Source organism: Hemicordylus capensis, chromosome 4 (assembly GCF_027244095.1).
Source record: "Hemicordylus capensis ecotype Gifberg chromosome 4, rHemCap1.1.pri, whole genome shotgun sequence".
NCBI lineage: Eukaryota > Metazoa > Chordata > Lepidosauria > Squamata > Cordylidae > Hemicordylus > Hemicordylus capensis.
This window is the reverse complement of record NC_069660.1, coordinates 219099985-219122992: the sequence shown is the minus strand read 5'-3', so window position 1 is coordinate 219122992 and position 23008 is coordinate 219099985. Positions and strand designations below refer to the sequence as shown.

Sequence of the window (23008 nt, the reverse complement as noted above, 5' to 3'; positions counted from 1 at the left end):
CTTCTCTCCCACACACAGACCCAGGTAAATACTTTCTAGCTGCTGACTATGCCCACAATAACCTCTCTAACCAAAGCTTTTGTAACCTTCCAGGCCCATTTCCAGAAACTTTGTAGTGATACAGGGTGGCGGGGTATCATAAATCAATTCAAAACAACTAAAACACTAAATGGGATTAATCTATTTAAAGTTTGGTGCATTAAATCACTTTAACATTTTTATCATCGTGAAAGTCATTTAAAAAGCTTGGGATGCCACATCCAGACCCTGAGGAGCTGGGGAACCTTTAAAAGCTCCCGGCAAGGGGAAATTCCACCAGCTGCATGCAGCTTTCCCTGTCATTTCCACCCTCCTCAGCCTTCCCTTTGGCTGCAAGTTCATCCATATGCTTTCCTGCCTTTATCCCTTTAGCTGCCAATCACATCCTCATCTACCTGTAGTAACTTAAATCTAAATCTGCTTTATAATCTCTGCTATATTTATTGCTGCTGAAGCTGATAGACAAGTCGGGTACCAATGAAGTCATGGATGGATTTCCCCCATTCCAATTTGTCATTGTTCACAGTGATGGCTCTGACCACATTCCCCTCCAACTCTTAATTCTCCATGCAATTTCTGAACTGGCACATACACTACTTGATTTTGTTGCAGCTTTTGTCCCATCATTTGTATGGTTTTCTCTTTTTGCACGTGAAGTGAGTAAAAAATTATCACTTAAAGTGAATAAAATAGAACATTCCCTCCAAGGATTCCCCCCCCCCAAGGATTAGTACACATCATCTCATCTAGATTCCCCTTTTCTCTTCCGATACCCATCCAAACACTTGTTTGAATATGCATCTGAGTCTGGATGCTTTTATCTCCACTGTTGCTTAAATGGAATGTGCATTTGGATGCACAAATCATCTGTATCCTGTTTGCCATTTACCATCAAAGAAAATTGATACATTTTTCTTCTGTTAACAATAGTAATTCAAAAATGAGGTGAAATTGGAGAATCGTATATCAAATTTCATCTAATTTTGCCTGTGAAACAACCTCAGAAATCCCTCAAAAAGTCTTTAACTTTGACTAGACAATGAACAATGCACCTCAGTTTTCTTCCTAAGCACCAACAGATCTGAACCCCTGCTGAATGAGCCTAGAGGCACCTTTCAAAAATAGTGATTATCTTTATTTATCAGGGGGAGAGCAACTAGCCCTATCCATCCCCAGTGAAGCATTCCTCCAGGGGCTGTTGCTAGTGTCTGCCTTATGTTTGTTTTTTAGATTGCGAGCCCTTTGGGGTCAGGGAGCCATTTTATTTATTTATTTATACCTATGGCAGCCCAGCACAACTTAAGGCCCAGGGGCCAGATCCGGCCCACGGAGACATTTTTGATGGCCCAGGTAGCCAGCATCAGCAGAAGCCCCCCAAATGTGGCATTTGTGTGGACTGGAACGGTCAGGTGCCCACTGACTGAGCAAGGATAGGACTTGTTTTCTGTCCACTATCCTTGGTTAAAATTGTGGTCCCCTGGGGGTAGGGAAGGACCCACAACTAACTAGCAATTGCTTTAATATTTATCTTTATAATTAATTTTACTGCCATAATCAATGTGCTGGAAATTGAATCTCCCCCTCTCTACAGACATTGTCATGGTTGTTTCTGGACTGATAGGACATTTGAGTTGTGCACCCCCTGATCTATGTAAACCGCTTTGGGAACTTTTGTTGGAAAAGTGGTATATAAATATTCGTCATCGCAACATGAAGACTTACTCCTTACACTATGCTTTCATACGTCACTGCAGGGGATGTTTTTGTTTTTTTTAAGTGAGGGTACTTAAGAGCCTGAACTTGTATAGGTTGGTTTGGAAATGCAACACAAGGGGGTGCGCCATCCACTGATTTTACGAGACAGACAATATTTTGTTAGTGAACGGTGATTGTTTACACAGTGCAATACAAGATGACCACCGGTTAAAATTAGAAGCATAAATGAAAAATTTAAAAATTAAATGTAAATCTGGTTGTATACAGGCATCTTTTACAGTGGTTGTTGTCTATTTGGCAGACCACCAACTGCCCCTATTCCATGCAGCATAGCATCCCTTGAGTGCGCTGTTGCCAGTGTGTTTCTTTTGAGATTGTGTGCCTCTTTGGGACAGGGAACCATCCATGAACCGTTTTCTTATCTTTTTGCTATGAAAACCTCTTTCAAAGCTATATGTTAAAAAGCAGCATATAAATGCATATCCTTCTGGACCTGCTGCTATCTCCTCCAGTCTCTGCTCCTTCTGCTGCCCAGCTGGACATACAGATTCAGCAGCTGTAACCAAGCAAAGGAGCAATCATCTGCAGCCAGCCAAGTGGCCTGTACGTACATAAGCATTGGTTCACATGACAATTCTTTTTTTTTTAAATCTAGTTGCAATGAAACTGGCAAGGCTTACTCGTCACCTTGTCAGTTTGACAGGAGAAGTAGCTATTGTCCCTAGTAAGCCAAGGAACTGTAGGCACACCGACTTCATAGTAGTGCTCTGTTGTAAATCATTACAAAAAATCTTTGAAGTAAAAATGTCAGAAAAAGCACTTCTCATGCACAGGTTCCTGCAAGATTTCAAGGATGGTAAAGAAGCATTTTTAAATAATCAAGCCTCACAGAAGAGCTGGTCTTGTGGTAGCAAGCATGACTTGTCCCTTTAGCTAAACAGGGTATACCCTGGTTGCATTTGAATGGGAGACTAGAAGTGTGAGCACTGTAAGATATTCCCCTCAGGGGATGGAGCCACTCTGAGAAGAGCATTTAGGTTTCAAGTTCCCTCCCTGGCTTCTCCAAGATAGGGTTGAGAGAGATTCCTGCCTGCCACCTTGGAGAAGCCACTGCCAGTCTGTGTAGACAATACTGAGCTAGATGGACCTATGGTCTGACTCGGTTTATGGCAGCTTCCTATGTTCCTATAAGTGCTGCAACGATAATGGTAGAAGAAGATGTAAACCAAAAGAACAACCAAAAGAGGGAAAGTGCCATTCCACAACTAGGGCAGCCTATATTAGAATGGCTAAATCCAGGAAAACTGTGGAGGGAAGGAGCTTTAAGCACCCTAATACCAAATAACAACAACGAATTTCTTAGTTCTGTGGAAGCAGATGGGAAAGAAGACATGAATATAAGGAGGCCTTCTCTGAAAATAGCACCATTTCCAGAGAAGGATTCCATACGCAATGTTATTGTAACATATGTGAATCAAGGAAAAAAACTATTCAGTTCAGGCTCAGACACATGGCAGAGTCCAGACTCACTGGCACTTCTGCAATGAATACATTTTTTACTTAGATGTTCTAGTATAAGACAGTTGCCAAATGGTTATGACTGCTTGACACAAAGTCATTGAAAGCTCACTACTGACGAACGTTGAGATAGCTAAAAAGTGGATGTGATTTACAGATGCTTCTTCTTGTGGAAACTCTCTTTCTTCGGGATACTGAAACAGGAAGAGAAATGTAGGAAGCTTGGCATGTCTAATTAAAGGGTGGATCTGCAATATCCCCATGGGTTTCTATTCCAGACTGAAAACATCTAGGTAATATTTTTCTGTTTTTAAATGAAGGTCTCTGAAAGGAAGACTTGTGGTATTATATAGGATCCCATTACTCACCCCAGGTATCTGCTCTGCAACAGGAAGGAACTTCAGCTCACAGTTCCACATGTAAATCCCTTAATTACGGACTCTCTCAAACGTAAATCATTGTTCACTGTTCTGACATGAGTCATACCTGAGAAAGAGAGGATATATGTGCTATAGAAAAAGTTTAGAGTTGTTGAATACCAAGACGAAGGAAGGAAGGGCCAAATGTTATCTTGCAGCAGCCCCCAAGAATACCTCTCAGGAGGATGCCACCTCAGCAAACAGCATAATTCTGAGGGGGTGGGAATTAAAGCTGCCAGCTCAAAGATCGTGGGAGAAAGGAACTCTACTGCCACCAGGAAGCTTCACCTTCCACTTTTGCCCTCCAAATATGTTGAAAAGCCCTCTCCAACCTGCAGTCTATGAATGAGGCAGCAAAGTGTGTGTGTGTGTGTGTGTGTGTGTGTAGGGGTAGCTCTAGAAAATAGGGAGAAAAAAGCATTAAAACAGACCATACCTTAAGCCAGTGACATACAGGTGAAACTCGGAAAATTAGAATATCGTGCAAAAGTCCATTAATTTCAGTAATGCAAATTAAAAGGTGAAACTGATATATGAGACAGACGCATTACATTCAAAGCGAGATAAGTCAAGCCTTAATTTGTTATAATTGTGATGATCATGGCATACAGCTCATGAAAACCCCAAATCCACAATCCCAGAAAATTAGAATATTACATATTAGAATATTACATGGAACCAAGAAGACAAGGATTGTAGAATAGAACAATATCGGACCTCTGAAAAGTATACAGTGTACTGTGCCAGCAAACTCGCCTGACCTGACCCTATAGAGAATCTATGGGGCATTGCCAAGAGAAGGATGAGAGACATGAGACCAAACAATGCAGAAGAGCTGAAGGCCGCTAATGAAGCAACCTGGTCTTCCATAATGCCTCATCAGTGCCACACGCTGATAGTATCCATGCCACGCTGCCTTGAGGCACTAATTGCTGCAAAAGGGGCCCAAACCAAGTACTGAATACATATGCATGCTTATACTTTTCAGAGGTCCGATATTGTTCTATTCTTCAATCCTTGTCTTCTTGGTTCCATGTAATATTCTAATTTTCTGGGATTGTGGATTTGAGGTTTTCATGAGCTGTACGCCATGATCATCACAATTATAACAAATTAAGGCTTGACTTATCTCGCTTTGCATGTAATGCGTCTGTCTCATATATCAGTTTCACCTTTTAATTTGCATTACTGAAATTAATGGACTTTTGCACGATATTCTAATTTTCCCAGTTTCACCTGTATTTACTCCAAAATCAATGCACTTTACTGTCAGCCCCTAAAGGGACGTTTCATAACAAGTTACCACCACTTTTGAAATACTACTTCACATTTCAGTAGTTTAGAAGTCAAATGAATTATGATACATATCAGATACAACAATTCAGGAACTTCTTCTAAAGGCCATTTTCACACATTAATGGCTGACCCTGACTACAGCTGGACGCACACAGTGTGAAAAGTCACCCACGCTGCAGAAGGCTTCCTGACTTTTGCAGCACCAGTGCTCACACATGGAGAGTTGCTGATCTCCTCTTCTCCCGAAAGCAGGGGTGTAGTGGAGGGGGGACGTGCAGGGACAGCGTTTCGATACTTCTCGGGCTTCTCTGGCTGTTGGGATGGGCTTGGTGATGGGGGCTTTCATGGAGAGCGCCTGAACTTCTGATTTTGCAACTACATTACTGCCCCAAAGTGCCCTGCACCACCCAGAAATATGTCCCTGAAGGCTATGCAAGCCTCAGGGACATATTTCTGGGGTACAGGGCACTTCTGAGGGAAGGGCCCCCCCCTGCAGAATTGTCACAGCTGCATTAGTAGAAGGTTTTTCACTGTGTGAGCACATCTTGTGTGTGTGTGCACGTACATGCATGTGCACAACTTTAATCAAGATGTTAATCAATGTATTTAATATTTGTTTAAAGATGTATTTGAAAAATACACGAAGGCTGAGATGCCAGTGTAAACTCATCTTCCTTCATGGCCCTCAACCAATTTAAAATATAGATCCCTGATAATTCAAAATGTGCTATAATTCAAATATGTGCAAGATAGTACACAAGAAGCTAAAAGACGAGGGATATGTAGGATGACAAATTTACACTGGCATTTCAACCTTCATGTTTTTTGTGTACATCCTTAAACAGATGTAGTACATTAACTTGAAGAGCATGTAGGTCCTTCATTCACACTTTTTACTACAGAGTTATATTAAATAAATAAAATATGCCTTCAGACTAGCATGCAGGGCAAGTACCCGTAGGAAGATATATGGGGAAACTGGAAGGAATGTGATGAATAGGGGACAATTTTCCCCCTTTCCAAATGCTTCTTAGATGCCTTATGTAACAGTGACTATGACTCGCATTGTTTTTGTTCAAACAAATATATAAATAATTTTACAAGCTCTATGAAATAGTGTTTGAGAGTCTATAAATCATTTGGGGACATTAAACTAAATTTACACTGTGAGGGTCTCATTCCAGTGTTACACTGAATCACTTACTCAAATAAAGATGCATGATTTTAAAAGCCCTTATTTCAAGAATTCAATAAATAGTAGTGCCAAGTCTGAAAATTTACAAGAATCTGTCATCAGTCTCGATAGAATGCATTAAGAATTAAAAGGATGCCCTTTGAATACCTTGCTTGATTAAAAAAAAAAATCTATATGGAGACTGGAAAAAAATTTATTTGTATGATGATGATGATAAAATTAATTCCTACTGAGTATGTTTTTACTAGAACAGAACAGATAACAAATTCCCTTCTAACTTCAAACAATGACAAAGGAGCAGACTGCAATAAAAAGGAGAAACTACAATAAACTAATTTTTTATTCAAATCAAACACACAAACCAAATACATTCATGTGATTTGTTACTGCAAAGATAAATCCCATTATGTCAAATAACCTCAGGCCTGCTTCACAGGTGACATTGAGCAGGTTAAAGATTTATTGTAAAATCCCATGCACCCTGTAATGCATGCAACACATACACAATTGTTTCACTATAAAAGGCTGCAGTGATTGGTTATGGCTCCATTCAGCATGTTGAACATAAGAAGCTGCCTTATATTGATTCAGACATTATGCTGCACCTGCATTCAGATGCTTGTACACTTGTATGTGTGTTTGTGTGAATGACTGTATCTGCATTCATTTTAAAAGTGAACTTGGGTACAGGCCCCTTAGATGCATAGAACAGACAAGAAGGATACTACTATACTTGAATAATTGTACCTGCATACACATCTGTACCTGCATACACTATACAGAGATGGTAAAAGTGTTGAATATAATGTATGAATAGGGCCCATGAATCCACCTTGCCCAATACTCTCTTCTCTGCCTGGCAATAGCTCTCCAAGGCCTCAAGCTGAGGTATCTCCCAGCCCTGCTATCCAAGATCCTTCACCTGGAGATACCAGGGATTGAAACTGTGACCTTATGAACAAAAAGGATGCATTTTGCTATTGAGTTGTGTCCTCTCCTCAAACACAGGGCAATAAGTGCATTTATTCACACAAGCAAGCACATGTTATATCTTTAATGTGTGCCAGCTGAAAGTAGAATGTAAAAAGCAGCCCTCTGTCAGAACGACTTTAGGTGGGGCTGGAAAGATCAAATTAACATTGTACAGGGGTGGCGAAGCCTTTGACACTGTTCCAGATTGAATCTGAATTGCTTTTTCAGGAAGGCAAAACTTCTAACCTTCAGTTATATTTATTTTATTTAGTTATTTAACATAGTTTTATACCGCCCAAAACTTACGTCTCTGTTATGGACTCAGAAAGATTTCATGCATGCTCCTGGGATGCAAATATGAAATAAATATTTTTTTCATTCATAAATTTGTTCAGCCTTTAGGCATATAACTTGGCAGGAAATCCACTGATATAAACGACCTGCAACTAAATAGTGTTTCTGTCACGATGCCAATAAACAGTTATATGGTGATAACTGGACTTTTACGAGTGCATTGTACGATAAAAGACAATAATCTGCAGAGGAAATGCATGGGAAAGTCCTAAAGTAGAATATATTTTCATATTAATAGAATTCATATTTCTATTTTAAGGTAGAATATATTTATTATGTTTATTTCCCACCTGTCCTCCAAGGAGCCCAGGTAGTATACATAGTTCTCTTCCCCAGCATATCACTACAATTGTCCTGCAAGGTAAGTTGGGCTGGCAAATCATGACTAGGTCAAGCTCATCCAGGGAGTTTCATGGCTGAGTGGGCATTCGAACCCATGTCTGCCCAGCTTTAACCAGACTGGTTAGAACATCCCAGTTCTGACCAGACTAGCTCTTCATGCCACATAAGAAAGAGGGCTGTTTTATTTTTATAAAATATTCTTAACTTGTCCAAATAAGAATGTAAGAAAATCTTATTTGAATATAATCTGAACAGAACAGGCAGAAGTTACTCTGTTAAAAAGGTCAGAGCCTTTCCCTTGGAAAACCTGTAAAACCATGCGATGGTTTTATCCAAAGCAAAGAGGTTGAGAAGTGGTGAATTACTACCTCCAGCATTAAGAGTGCTAGAAAAGGAAACATGGGCTAGGACAAATAGACAGCAAACATATAAGTAAGCAATTTAGACAACTTATCCAAAGTGGAAGCGAGACCCTAAATTAAGCAGCAACACTGAAAGTCCAACCTTAAATTTGTTCCCACTGTGGTTGAGAAATTTCCATCCTGCACACACAGCAAGAGGCGAAGGCTACAGACAAGGTCACTGCTGTAACAATCTAGCAGTTTGTGGCTTATGTAAATGGTTAGGTTATATGCAGTTCAGCAATTCCCCACACTGGAATCATGTTAAGACAATCTGCGTAGGTGCCCAGTGCTACACCTGAAACACAAGCACTTCTGCTGCTCTATGCTTATTTAACTATATGTTAGGTATAAAAGGCAGTGCTGAACTATTGTGCTAATGGAACTGCTGCACATTACGCCAGTAGTACTGGTTAACAAATATAACATGACATCAGAAGAGATCATCCAGAGGCTGATGTGAAGGGTCATCATCTGTATGTTAAAGACACCTAACTGTTTTTCATTCTCCAAGTATCTTGAAGCAGTAGACTCAGTCTTGAACCAGTGGCCCACATATTCTGAAGTATAGCACAGGTGAGTGCAAGAGCACAAATACTTAAAGTAGCGCACCCACACTTCAGGAACACTACTTACATTGGAAATAATGTAAAGCTTCCATTTCTGCTTTGTCATTTCTTCTAAACCTAAGAAACTATTTTTTGTGCAGACCACCATTTGACTAGCAAACAAAGATCCCAAACCATGGTTTGTAGACAAACTACAGTTTGCAAAGTTCAGCTAAAACGACCAACTATGGTTTGCCACAAACCAGAAATGGAAACTTATATCTCCTCCCACTCATGCACCGAGGAGGGAGGACTCACACTCCAAGCTGCGTATGCTCATAAAGCCAAATCATAGTTTGGTGCTATGTCTGAACGTAGCTAATATGTTACTGATCATATTGATCAGCAACTGATCAGTAACATAACATAAAAAACAAACAAATATTCATTCATTCAATTTCTATACTGCCCTTCCAAAAATTGCTCAGGGCGGTTTACATCAAGACAAAACAATTAAAATCAATTAACAATTAAAAAGAGAGACTATAAAACTCCATAAAAATTAACACTTAAAACATTCAAAATAGTTTTTAAAACCCTGGAAAACCAGGTTACAGCAAGTTAAAAACATTTACAAGAAATTTAAAACCATGCAAGGCCAGGCCAAACAGATAGGATATGAAATATCCACCTTTATTTTAGAACAAGCACATTTCTAGTTGCAAAGTGATATTTCAGATGGTGGTAACACAACACGCTCAAATAACTTCACCACAAAAACTGCAAAATTCTATTTTGTATGAACTGATAACCAACATTTGCTGTAAACATCTGAATGTTGCTCTAAAAGGGTGAATTATTAAGGATGTCTTAAAAGTTGCCCAAAATATTTTTTTTAAAAGAAATCCCTTCTGCAACACTGTTTTCAACTGAGCTATTAATCTGTGGTAACAATTCTCAACATAGTCACACATTGCTTTCTTAGCACATCAGAACTGATTGTCTCTTTCCCTAAATCATTAAGCATTAATGTCAAAAACCCCACTATTAACTGAAGTGAGTGTTCCTTGACCTGTCAGCTCCTATTTCCAGTTACTTGGAAGTCCAAAAGACTTTTGTCTATAGCTTTTGTCCAAAAGAATTAATTAGGTCCATGTACAATTCATTCATTCACATTCACATTCACACACACACACACACACACACACACACACACACTTCATGAGCTGCAGCAAATAAGCATCTGATAAACACATACCAGCATCTGGGCAGAGTTTGGTTGACCGCATAATTGGGTTGACCGCACAAATGGGCACAGATACAACACACACACACACACACACACCCCATATGGAATTCCCTTTTTCCTGGTCTACCTCTCCCCCACTTAAAACACTCTTAAATAGCTATCCACATATTTTATAAGTCTGACTATGTTTCATTTTCATCCTGCATCAACATGATTCTGGCCACTTCAGTAAATGAGAGAACTAGAGCCACAAACACCTGCTTTCATCCATATAGAGGGGATCGTAGGCTGCCTTTTTTCCATTACTCTGCCCCTGCCTCTTTGGCAGCTGGAACTACTACTCTGGTGATGGGGTCAAGGGCCATGCTCTAAATTTTCACATGCCAAGATGCATAACATCAAGATTAATGCCCAGAAGAAGGAACTACTGATGCAGAAGGTCACTAATTGCCAGTTTCTCTGTATTACAAGAGGTCTGGAAAGAAACCCTCACAAGAGATACATCAGCATAGGGACACATCCTGACCCTTTCACCGACAGGAGATTCCACAGAAGGCAAAGGCAGTCAAACGTTAAATATAAAAGAAAATTACTTTCCCCCCGAAATATGGTGCAGTGAACACATAAGTATATCTTCAGGATACTTCCAAAATAACACCAAAGGAGATTTCCTGAAACATGAAGAAATGTATAAATGGGTTTACAGAACTCTACATGCACTGAATCAAAATTAAACATTAACACTAAACAACATACCTAGATGCTGAACATTCATTCTCTACTACATTCTGAAGTCTTATATAGCAAGATTTTTCAGAACCAGTGTGGGTCTAAGCACCAAACAAACTACAAGTAACATGGGAGACTGTGATCAGATCTCCCAATAGCTGAGTTCAGATGTGCTAGGAAAGTGGAGGTCCCTTCACCTCTGATTTCCTAAGCCACGCGACTGAGTTGGTGAAACTGGAGTTAAGGGTGAGAAGGGACCCACAGTTTCCCTTCCCAAACTCCACTCTTAACCTTTGGTCAGAGTAGAGTTTCACCACCCTTACCTCTCTGGTGCTGTTGCACCAGCATTACATCCAAACACTGGCTCCGAAAGCTCCTCCCTCACTCCGACCCGATGGGCTGTGCAGGCTTATCCTTCTGTCAAGAAGGAAGCCCGCACAGCCAGCTCCCCTGCCTCTCTGCAGTCTTGCTGACCTCAAAAAGGCAGCAATCCTGAATGTCCAAAAGCAGATGAGAGAGCAGGGGGAGGTGGGTGCGGAACTGTGGGTCCAATGGACCCACAGTTCTGTGTTACGTCTGAAGGTGCATACTGTCTTTTTTACAGCCTAAAAGCAGCTCGGGGGGGGGGCAAATAAGCTTGGGGTAGTGGTGCAACAGTGTGCATTTATCCATTTCCATTAACATCATATGGTAGATCAGATTTTCACACTCACTCTGCCAGAAGTTGCAAGGGGAACAACATGACACAATACTGTATCAGGTACCTGTCTTTTCTTCACAGTGGAGCCCATACAAGCTTGGGGGCGGAGATTGGTTTTGACTTGAACAACAGCATGGAGGAAAGGTTAGGAAACTGAACATTATTCAAAAGAACGAGGAGCTGTAGACAGTTCATAAATTCTGCCTGTTTTAGGCAGGGTTGCATTCTTCCTTAACTATAATGGTCACAGCTTGGGGGTCTCTGTATATCACCAGAGGACTCACGGAGAAGGGCTGGTCAGAAGTCGCAAGACAGGCTTATGCTCCTTCTGGCCTTCTCCAAAGCCCAATGTGAAGTGAGACCAACCCTCTCATGGCACCAGCATAAAACTCAGGAGAGGGCATGGGTAAGCAGCAACCCAAAACAACAGCTGCCTACCAAGCCCAACCCAAACTTGTAGACTCCTGTGAGTCTACGAAAAGCAGTTAAAACCATTTCAATATTTTAAGCACTACTTTGTCACAATTAGTGGAACAATTTTGGTGTTTTTCTTCCAATGCTGTACATTTTCTTGGCAGAGACAAAACTGTAAATCTTATTGAAAAACAGATAAAGGAGAAAGGAGAAAGCACAGCAGGAGACCATTCCCCTAGGCTGACAATTTGAACACAATTTAGTTTACAGTTAACTCACAGCATGACTTCTGTAATGTCCTTTATATCTACGAAGCTGTTTCCTCATTGCTCATTAACATTACCCATAATAAGACAAGAAAAGATGTTTCGATGCAAAACAGGAAAAGGCATTTGCACTGCACATGAAGCAAAAAATATTAGCCCTTTTCAATCATCTGTATTTTAAAAACAACCCCCTTTATACTTTATGCACAAGTCATCATTTAGAAGAGGTAAAACTATGAGCCCAGCAAGCAAAGGAGAGTGGTGGGAGACTCATAGCGGGGAGGGGATAATCAAACACTGCCCCAAGGCTGCACTTGCTTGAGTTACCCAACTGCTGTTTTACACTTGGTTATGGAAAAGAAGAGCATAAGTGTTTACACAGTAAAGCCAACATGTCTTCATTTCCTTCTTTAAACTTAATTCTATCAACCACAGCTTACATAGTCCATACTCACACCAATCAGTGCTAAGAAATCAGTGCTAAGAAATCAACTTCAAGGAAAATGTCCTTTTAAAAGAGCAGAATGATTGAACACGTTTTTTAAATCTCTTTAGAAAAGCAGAATATACTTTATTCTTCTAGTGGAATAGCAGTGCATATTATTACCATCACATTTTTATCCCATCCTTCATCCAAGAAGATCAAGGCAGTGAACACAGGTTTCTCCCTTTCCATTTTAAAGAGTTAACAAATCTGCAAGGTACATCCAGCTGAGAAACAGTGATTAAATCAAGGCAACCCTGTAAGATTTGTGTCTGAGTGGGGATATGAACCTCGGTTTCCACATTCCTAGAAGATCCAGAAATCAGGCAATAAACTATGGAGGCGAGAAGATTCAGCTCCAAAGAAAACAAAGACAATGGCTGACGTATTGTGCAATGTACCGCATGCAGAACAGGCACTGTTGCGCTTCAAGAGGATGATGTATCATCTGCAAATTTGGCCACCTCTCTGCTTACCCCTGCTTCTAGATCATTTATGAATAAATTAAAAAGCACCGGTCCCAGTACAGATCCCTGGGGGACCCCACTTCTTACTTCCCTCCATTGTGAAAACTCTCCATTTATACCTATCCTCTGTTTCCTATCTTTCAACCAGTTAGCAATCCACACATGTACTTGTCCCCTTATCCCATGATTGCTAAGTTTCCTTAGGAGTCTTTGATGAGGAACTTTGTCAAAAGCTTTTTGGAAGTCCAGGTAGACTATGTCAACTGGATCACCTTGATCCACATACTTGTTGACACTCTCAAAGAACTCCAAAAGTTTGATGAGGCAAGATTTACCTTTGTGGAAGCCATGCTAGTTCTCTCCCAGCAGGGCCCATTCTTCTAGGTGCTTTACAATTTTATCCTTGAGGATGCTTTCCATCAATTTGCCTGGAATGGACATTAGGCTAACCGGCCTGTAATTTCCCAGATCGCCCCTAGATCCCTTTTTGAAGATCGGTGTTACATTTGCTAATCTCCAGTCCTCTGGTACAGAGCCCGATTGCAGGGATAAGTTATATATTTTAGCAAGGAGGCCGGCAATTTCACATTTGAGTTCTTTGAGGACTCTCGGAGGGATGCCATCCAGCCCTGGTGATTTGTTAGCTTTCAGTTTTTCCAGGCAGTTTAGAACATCATCTCTTGTCACTACTATCTGATTCAGCTCTCTAACCTCCATCCCTAAAAAGCCTAGTTCAGGAACAGGTATATGCTCAGTATCCTCTGCCGTGAAGACAGATGCAAAGAACTCACACTGAACTTCTCTGCAACCTCCATATCCTCCTTAATAATCCCTTTCACTCCCTCATTGTCTAATGGTACAACCGCCTCCCTGGCAGGTTTCCTGCTTCTGATGTATTTAAAGAAGTTTTTGTTATTCCCCTTGATACTTTTGGCTAAATGTTCCTCAAACTTTCTTTTTGCCTCCCTTATTGTCACCTTGCATTTCTTTTGCCAGAGTTTGTGTTCCTTTCTGTTCTCTTCATTTGGGCAGGCCTTCCAATTTCGGAAAGAAGTCTTCTTCCCTTTTATAGCTTCCTTGATGGTACCTGTTAGCCATACTGGCATCCTCCTGGACTTAGTGGTACCTTTCCTCCTTTGGGGTATACAATCTAACTGGGCTTCTAGTATTGTGGTTTTGAGTAAACTCCATGTACTCTGGAGCGAAGTGACTCTCCTGATTTTCCCTTTCAGCTTTCTTTTCACCATACTCCTCATTTTGGAGAAGTTTCCTCTTCTGAAATTCAAAATGTCCGTGTTAGACGTCCTTGGTGATTCTGTCCCCGCATGTATGCTGAATTTGATGGCACTATGGTCACTGTTCCCTAAAGGGTCGATGACACTGACATCACGCACCAGGTCCTGGGTGCCACTCAAGATTAAGTCCAAGGTTGCCTTCTCTTTGGTTGGTTCCAAGACCAACTGTTCTAGGGCACAGTCATTCAGCGTATCTAGAAATCCGACCTCTCTGTCATTACCTGACTGTGAATTTACCCAGTCTATGTGAGGGTTATTGACGTCACCCATTATTAAATCCCTGCCTCTCCTTGACGCCTCCCTGATTTCCTGCTGCAACTCCCAGTCACTCTCAGCGTTTTGATCCGGAGGGCAATTGCACATCCCGAGTAGCACGTTCCCTTTCAGGCCTTGTATTGTCACTCACAGGGTTTCTGTGGAGGACTCCAGTCCACCTAGGTTTTCTACCTTGTTAGATTCTATCCCTTCTTCTGAGTACCCAGAATGTTGGGGGGCAATATGCTAAATCATTGTAAACCGCTTAGAGAGCTTCCAGCTATAGAACGGTATATAAATGTAAGTACTATTGCTATTGCTATTGCTATTCTTTAACATACAGTGCTACCCCTCCTCCAAGGTGCCCTTCCCTGTCCTTTCTATAGAGTTTATATCCAGGGATAACTGTCCCACTGGTTCTCACTGTTCCACCATGTTTCTGTTATGCCCACTATATCTATTTCTGCGTTAGCAACCAAGCACTCCAGCTCATCCATCTTGGCTCGGAGGCTTCTGGCATTGGCATATAAGCATTTATATGCTGAACCTCTCACCTGATGTATGCTATTCTTTTGACTCTTTGACCTGCTGGCACAGCCTCCCATCTGCTCTTTATGAGGTTCTGCTCTGTCCCCTTCTCTTTTATCTGAATCCTTTGCACCCTCACACTTCAAAGGATGGCTTTTGCCAAACGGGATAATGCCCAGCTCCCATCGGCTGTTCCCCAGGCGTCATTTTAAAAGCTGCTCTGCAACTTTTTTGATTTTAAGCGCCAGCAGTCTGGTTCCATCTTGGTTCAAGTGCAGCACTTGGTTCTTTGCTTTTTGTACAGGCCTTGCTTTCCCTCAAATGTATTCCAGTGCCTAACAAATCTAAACCCTTCCTCCCAGCACCAATGTCTCATCCACACATTGAAACCCCTCAGCTCTGCCTGCCTCACTGTACCTGCGCATGGAAGAGGTAGCACTTCTGAGAATGCTACCTTGGGGGTCCTGGACTTCTAAATGCTACCTATCAGCCCAGCCCTATCTAGCCCTGTCTATAGATAACCATAGAAACATAGGAAGCTGCCATATATTGAGTCACACTATAGGTCCATCTAGCTCAGTATTGTCTACACCAGGGATTCTCAAACTTGGGTCCTCAGATGTTTTTGGACTTCAACTCCCATAATCCCCAACCAAAGGCCACTGGGACTGGGGATTATGGGAGTTGAAGTCCAAAAACATCTGAGGACCCAAGTTTGAGAATCCCTGGTCTACACAGACTGGCAGCGGCTTCTCCAAGGTTGCAGGCAGGAGTTTCTCTAGCCCTATCTTGGAGAAGCCAGGGAGGGAACTTGGAACCTTCTGCTCTTCCCAGAGTGGCTCCATCCCCTGAGGGGAATATCTTACAGTGCTCACACATCAAGTCTCCCATTCAAATGCAACCAGGGTGGACCCTGCTTAGCTAAGGGGACAAGTCATGCTTTCTACCACAAGACTCACATGTAGATCAAAACCGCACATGCGCAATTCTGTGGTTGTGAAATATTATTTCAGATCTAACCTTCACCCTTACACGCACAAAATCGATCTTTTTATGCATTACCACTGCATTCAGGACAAGCGCTCCTACAATTCTCCAAGGAACAGCAGAAGGTCATGTACAGTTATACCTAATGTGGATAAAATCAAACCCAAAAGACAAACCCACAGCCCTAGAATTTATTACAAATACTAAATGAGGTACAGATTTCAAAGAGTTCATTAAAAGTGCCTTAGATATTACTGGCAATACTAAATACAACTTTAATGGTGAACAGGCAAAGTAGCCACATATACGGAGAAAATTTTCTCCTTCCCCAGATAAGTGTGCTGTTTTGTTGGCAGGTGTCTGTCCATACAAGCAGCTTTATATCACTTGGTGACAAGCACCTACAGCTGCCACACTGCTGTTCGGCCCTTAGCCCTACATACACACAAACCGCTTCCTAATACTCCATACCATGCTTTCCAACATTCCATCGCATTCAAGTGTGACTGAAGTCTGTTCTACACATGCAGCAGAACGGTCTGTATCACACTGGAATCACACTGCCTCAGAGGCAGATCCCTTTGAATGTCAGTTGCAGGGGAGTAACAGCAGGAGAGAGAACATGCCCTCAACTCCTGTCTGTAGGCTCCAGTGGCATCTGGTGGGCCACTGTGCAAAACAGGATGCTGGACTAGATGGGCCTTGGGCCTGATCCAGCAGAGCTGTTCTTATGGAATACAAGTGGAGAGTTATATTTTTTTGGAAGCTCCACTAAATATTAAAAAAAGAAAACCATGCTACACAGTGAAAGCTTTCAAGGGAGTAGGGGCGGGCCAAGAAATTTGCCACTAGAGGAAAATAAAAATATGTTGTCTTCCCATCTATATGAGGTTTTTATCTATTATGTTTATCTTCTTATGAATTTTAAATGTTTTATATTTTATATCTATATATATATATTTCTCTTAGGTGTGCCTGGGGAAAATGCGTCCCGGAAGCCCAGCTGATTGGCTGGGCTGCAGAGGCGCCTGATTGGCTGGCACACCAAGGAGAAGGAGAATTGGCCGGCCCATGCTGGCGGGCCTGGCCTGGAGACCGGTGGTGGCCACAGACTCGAGCGAGTGAGCGAGGGGAGGAGAGAGAGAGCGCGAGCGAGCGAGGGGCGCGGGGGGGAGGGGAGACGGCGCGAGCGAGCGAGGGGCGCGGGGGGGAGGGAGAGACGCCGCGAGCGAGCGAGGGGCGCGGGGGGAGGGAGAGACGGCGCGAGCGAGCGAGGGGCGCGGGGGGAGGGAGAGACGGCGCGAGCGAGCGAGGGGCGCGGGGGGAGAGACGGCGCGAGCGAGGGGCGCGGGGGAGGGGGAGACGGCGCGAGCGAGCGAGGGGCGCGGGGGAGGGGGAGACGGCGCGAGCGAGCGAGGGGCGCGGGGGGAGGGGGAGACGGCGCGAGCGAGCGAGGGGCGCGGGGGGAGGGAGAGACGGCGCGAGCGAGCGAGGGGCGCGGGGGGAGAGACGGCGCGAGCGAGCGAGTGGCGCGGGGGGAGAGACGACGCGAGCGAGGGGCGCGGGGGGAGAGACGGCGCGAGCGAGCGAGGGGCGCGGGGGGAGGGAGAGACGGCGCGAGCGAGCGAGGGGCGCGGGGGGAGGGAGAGACGGCGCGAGCGAGCGAGGGGCGCGGGGGGAGAGACGGCGCGAGCGAGCGAGTGGCGCGGGGGGAGAGACGGCGCGAGCGAGCGAGGGGTGCGGGGGGAGAGACGGCGCGAGCGAGCGGCGCGGGGGGAGACGCGCGAGCGAGCGAGGGGCGCGTGGGGGAGAGACGGCGCGAGCGAGCGAGGGGCACGGGGGGGAGAGACGGCGCAAGCGAGCGAGGGGCGCGGGGGGAGAGACGGCGCGAGCGAGCGCGAGCGAGCGAGGCGTGGGGGGGAGAGAGCGCAAGCGAGGCGTGGGGGGAGAGACAGCGCGAGCGAGAGAGGCGCGCGGAGGAGAGACAGCGCGAGCGAGAGAGGCGCGCGGAGGAGAGACAGCGCGAGCAAGAGAGGCGCGCGGAGGAGAGACAGCGCGAGCAAGAGAGGCGCGCGGAGGAGAGACAGCGCGAGCAAGAGAGGCGGTGTGGGGGGACAGAGCGAGCGAGAGAGCTGTGGGAGGACCAGCCAAACAAATTCTCCCAACTAACCTGAAAAAGGAAGTGAACTACCGCACAGATGCTCTGTGCAGGTTCAGCTAGTTATGTTTTAATCCTGTACACCACCTAGAGATTTCTATATTAAGAAGTATATACATTCAATCAAAGGCCAGTGCCACAAAGATTTATTCTGTCCTCCATACTGTTTAACATTTACATGAAGCCCCTGGGAGAGGTCATCCATATGTGTAGGCTGCGGTGCCATCAGTATGCTGATGACACCCAGCTCTATCTTTTAAGTCAGCAGACACCAGGGACGTAGTGGATGCTCTGAAGCGGGGCTTGAAGGCTGTTCTGGACTGGATGGGGGCAAACAAGCTGAAACTCAATCTAAATAAGACAGAAGTGCTCTGGGTTGGTAGAACTGATCATCCGAGTTATGAGGTAAATCTGGTCTTGGACGGGGTCACGGTCGCTCTGAAACACAAAGTCCGCAGCTTGGGGGTGCTTCTGGACCCAACACTGTCCTTGGAGGCAAGGATGGTGAAGGTATGCAGAAGCGCCTTTTACCAACTACAGCTGGTATGCCAGCTGCAACCCTACCTGGAGAAGTCACACCTGACCTCAGTCACTCATGCGTTGGTAACATCCAGATTGGACTACTGCAATGGGCTCTATGTGGGGCTGCCCTTGAAGACTGTTCAGAAGCTTCAGCTGGTTCAGAACGCTGCTGCAAGGATGCTCGTGGGTGCAAGTTGCTTCACGAGTATTACACCCATCCTATGTCTGCTTCATTAGCTCCTGGTCCGCTTCCGGGCTAGATTCAAGGTGCTGGTATTGACCTTTAAAGCCCTACACAGCTTGGGCCTGGGGTACCTGTCAGACCACACTTGCCCATATGAATCTGCAAGGCCCTCCACTCATCATCTCAGGCCCTGCTCATGACCCTGCCTCTAACAGAGATCCGGTTGGCAGGAAATAGAGACAGGGCCTTTTTGGTTTTGGCCCCTCAGCTTTGGAACGCCCTCCCTGAAGAGCTTCACCATGCTCCCTCCCTCAGTGTTTTTTAAAAAACATCTTAAAATGCACCTTTTTAAGGAGGCTTGTTCATGCTCCATTTTTTAATTTTGGTTAGATCTGGTAGGTTCTTTAGCTTTTTATAATTTTCATTTTTAATTTGAACCTAATGATTGTGGTTTTTAATCTGACAACTTTTTTGTTTTTAATTTAGCTAATTTCATTACTTTTATTGTATCTTGTGTCTATCTTATTATTCTGAGCCACCCCAAGCAGTAGTGCACTGGAGGGGCGGGGTATAAATATTGTAAATAATCAGTCAATCAATATTATCCCTATGGGAAAAACCTAAGTGCTGCAATTGAAATTACTGTTGAACTAAGGGCAAGAGCTGTTCTCTATCACTTACACTGGGCAGCTTGACTCTCTTTGACAGTGTTGTATGGGTGAGTCTTCCCTCTAATAAACCCCAGGTATCGTTATGATGGGCACTCTGCCAGCTGAACATAATAGGGAAAATTAACACAAAAGTTCACCTTCAGTCACAGGCCTGTTCAACTTAGGGCCCCCCCGCTGTTGTTGCACTACAACTCCCATAATCCCCAGCCACAGTGGACAATAGCCAGAGATTCTGGGAGCTGTAGGCCAACATCTACAGAAGGGCCGAAGTTGAGCAGCCCTGAGTCAGAAGGTTAGGACAATGCTACCCAAATTTAGTACGTAGTGTTCACGTTTGGCTAAAGTGTAATGTTCACATTTGGTTAAAGTGAACATTTTAAGCTGACATGGTGAAAAATGAGTTCTTTCTCATTTCAATTGTTTGCTTATTTGAAAGTTAGAAAGATATTTTCGAGAATTTGTTGAAAAGAAAATTATCAAAAATCTGTACTGAAATTTCAAAGTTTGATTTACATGATCCAGTGGGATTATACACTTTTAACAAGGTTCATATTATAAAATAGAATCCCCAAGGCGGGGGAATGTAACATGTAAACAACAGTTTAGCAAAACTACATGTACAGTGGAAGCTAAAGCAATGGGTCTGAAAAGGCAATAAGCAGAGGCCACAATGAAGATTCTTTGCTTCCTCCTGTGGTTCATGAAAAGTTTAATAGTGTATAATATGACAGTAAAGCATGTGACCATTATACAGAGAAAGATGGGATATACATGGAGTGGATGGAAAATTGTGTGTGCATATAAACAACACACACACATGCACATATACAACACAGAAAGAGAAGCAAAGAACGTTTTTTTCAATTCTTTGTCCCTGAATGAAAGCATCTCAGACTCCTTTGGGGCAAATTCACACTGATGATTTTTTCAAGAAACCTGGTAGATCTGTTTCAAAGTAGGTTTTTGCATAGGAAAGGTTAAGCCACCAAAAATATACATGGTTGATTCTTAAGATACAGATACTGTGTCTTCTTGCCGCTACAGACAACAATGGCTAATCTCCTAAACATTTAGCAACTCCAATTCAAAAACCATGATGGATAGAGAATAAATCTCTTTTAAAACACACACTACATAGATATAAAGTCTGTTTTCTAGTAGTGTCTGTCCTCACAAGTCCTCTTTGAGGTCATTGAGTAGGTGGAGACAGAACAGCTGTGCCAAGAGTATTGGTGGAGTCAGCAAACAGTGCTAGAGGGCAGATACTCGCCAAAGATTCCACAGGGAAAAGAAAACAAGAAGTGCAAAAGTGGTTTGCCTTCTACGGCATCCAGTTGTTAGGTGTGTTTTCTTTAAATACAGTGGGGAAAACACACAGACACACGGCACCAGGAGAAATTATAAAAGCCAGAATACCAGCCCGCCAAGCAGCATTGATGTGGCATCTGTACTGGGTTCCAGTCTTGGCTTTGGCCTTTCTTGGCATTCCCCCTTTTCCCGCCACAAAATCAATTAGCCAAGGCAAGCCTTTGAATGATTTGGCTCTTGAGTATGACATGCGTTGCTTTTCTCTCTCAGTCTTTCTCTCAAGAAGGCAAGGAAGGGGGAAGTAGTGAATACACACACACATACACATCTGCTATTCCTTCCTACCCACTAAAGTACTTGATTAAGTACACACTGAACATTGCCGAGGCGCTCCACATCTCTGCAACCTCAGCAGAATCACTGGCAGACTGCTAACTACCTACATATACTCCAAGGGCTCATGCATGTGCTGATTTGGTAGGATTCAGAGAGATTAGTAACCTGTTCTGCTAACTTTCCCTAGCTTGAGGCAAAAATAGATAACCTCAGATTACCATGATTCTAAAGAAACATCCCTCTCTTCCCCCACCCCCTTTCCTTTAGTGCAAACAAAACGACAGATCTAAAAATAAGCTATGTAATCACTTACAGCAACAAGACATTGCTTTGCAAAACCACCCACTTGAATAATGCCTGTCTCAGCATCCTAGGGTACACCTAGATTGCGAAGTCAAATAAATGAAACAACAGTAGGCAGAGAGAAATGGGGTTGAACTTTTCAAGGCTTTTAGTAACACATCTCACTTTAGGAAGGTACAGATCAGACAGACACACCAGGCCACAGACTTTAAGGCAGACTTACAAGTGGGCTAGGCTGCTCATCTAGAGCGCTGAGATCCATGTGGATCCCAGCACTCCCACCCAGCCAAACCTTACTGAAGCCTGGCTCTTAGCAGAGGTTCAAGGGAGCGAGGGCTCCCTTAATCTAACTGCCGAGATCTTGTGTCTCCCTAGCCTGCACAGAGCCCGGGGAGAAACAGCAAAGGGGTATTTCCCAATGTACCGTGCTTGGTGCACAGTGCATTGTGGCATTCCCAGGGGTCGGAGATCCACACTGCTTGGTGCAGTGCAGCTCATCTGGAAGCACAGTCCACACTCCCAGGAACGTTTTCGCTGTCGTCTGGGAGGGAAGCTAAGTTTGGAACAGCCTTCCCCCCCGCCCATCCGGTCGTGTGAATACTCTCGTTATCTCTTTTATACTTTAATGATACAATAGTGAAGTTTAAAAACAAACAAAACACCCTTTACTAGTCACACATAACTGAAGCAAATGGCTATACATGCACATTGACATTCCTCTTCCTCCTAACCCTACTTGTTTTTGGCACCTTAGATGTAATCTTTTCACCATACGGTAAACATACACACCATACTATTTGAAACAGACACTGCTCATTATTAGCCTACACTTTCCGTTAGCTATCTTAAGCGGGGCGGGGGTCCATCTAAAACTTGTCTAAATTTTCACCTCGTCCAGGAGTTTCCAAACTTGGGTCTTCAGACGTTGTTGGACTACAACTTCCTTCATCCCCAGTTGCTATAACCTTACATAAGAACAGCCCTGCTGGAGTAGGCCCATGGCCTATCTAGTTCACACAGAGGTCCACCAGATACCGCCAGGAAGCCCACAGGCAAGACATGGCAGCATTAGGGGTGTGCATGGAACTGGGAAGCCCAGTACAGTTCGAATAGAACCAGACTCAAATTGAACCAGGCCTGATTTGGTTGTGTGCCTGTTGAGCAGGGCCCCAGTTTGGCTCAAGGCCAAACTGGTCCGGACCCAGTTCAAGGGAGGAGTTCTGATTTATTTTTTAAAAAATTTCAAAACTTACGGCCAGATCAGGCAGCCTCCAGGGGGTTCCGCCACAGCCACGGAGGAGGGATCGCCAAAGATTCCTCCTCCCCCTGCCAGCCACCCCCTGGTCTTCTTT

At 43.8% G+C, this 23008-nt stretch overlaps 1 long non-coding RNA gene across 16 annotated transcripts in view; it reads right to left on the bottom strand.

Moving 5' to 3' along the window:
* Positions 1 to 23008, bottom strand: part of LOC128323519 (uncharacterized) — a 440731-nt gene that overhangs the window by 233182 nt on the left and 184541 nt on the right. For 14 of the 16 annotated variants that reach the window (XR_008306315.1, XR_008306324.1, XR_008306320.1 and 11 more), the window contains one exon: positions 3642 to 3759. The exons of the other annotated variants lie outside the window; for them this stretch is intronic. This is a non-coding gene — a long non-coding RNA (uncharacterized LOC128323519). The remainder of the gene's footprint in view (positions 1 to 3641; positions 3760 to 23008) is intronic. 16 annotated transcript variants of the gene reach the window in all.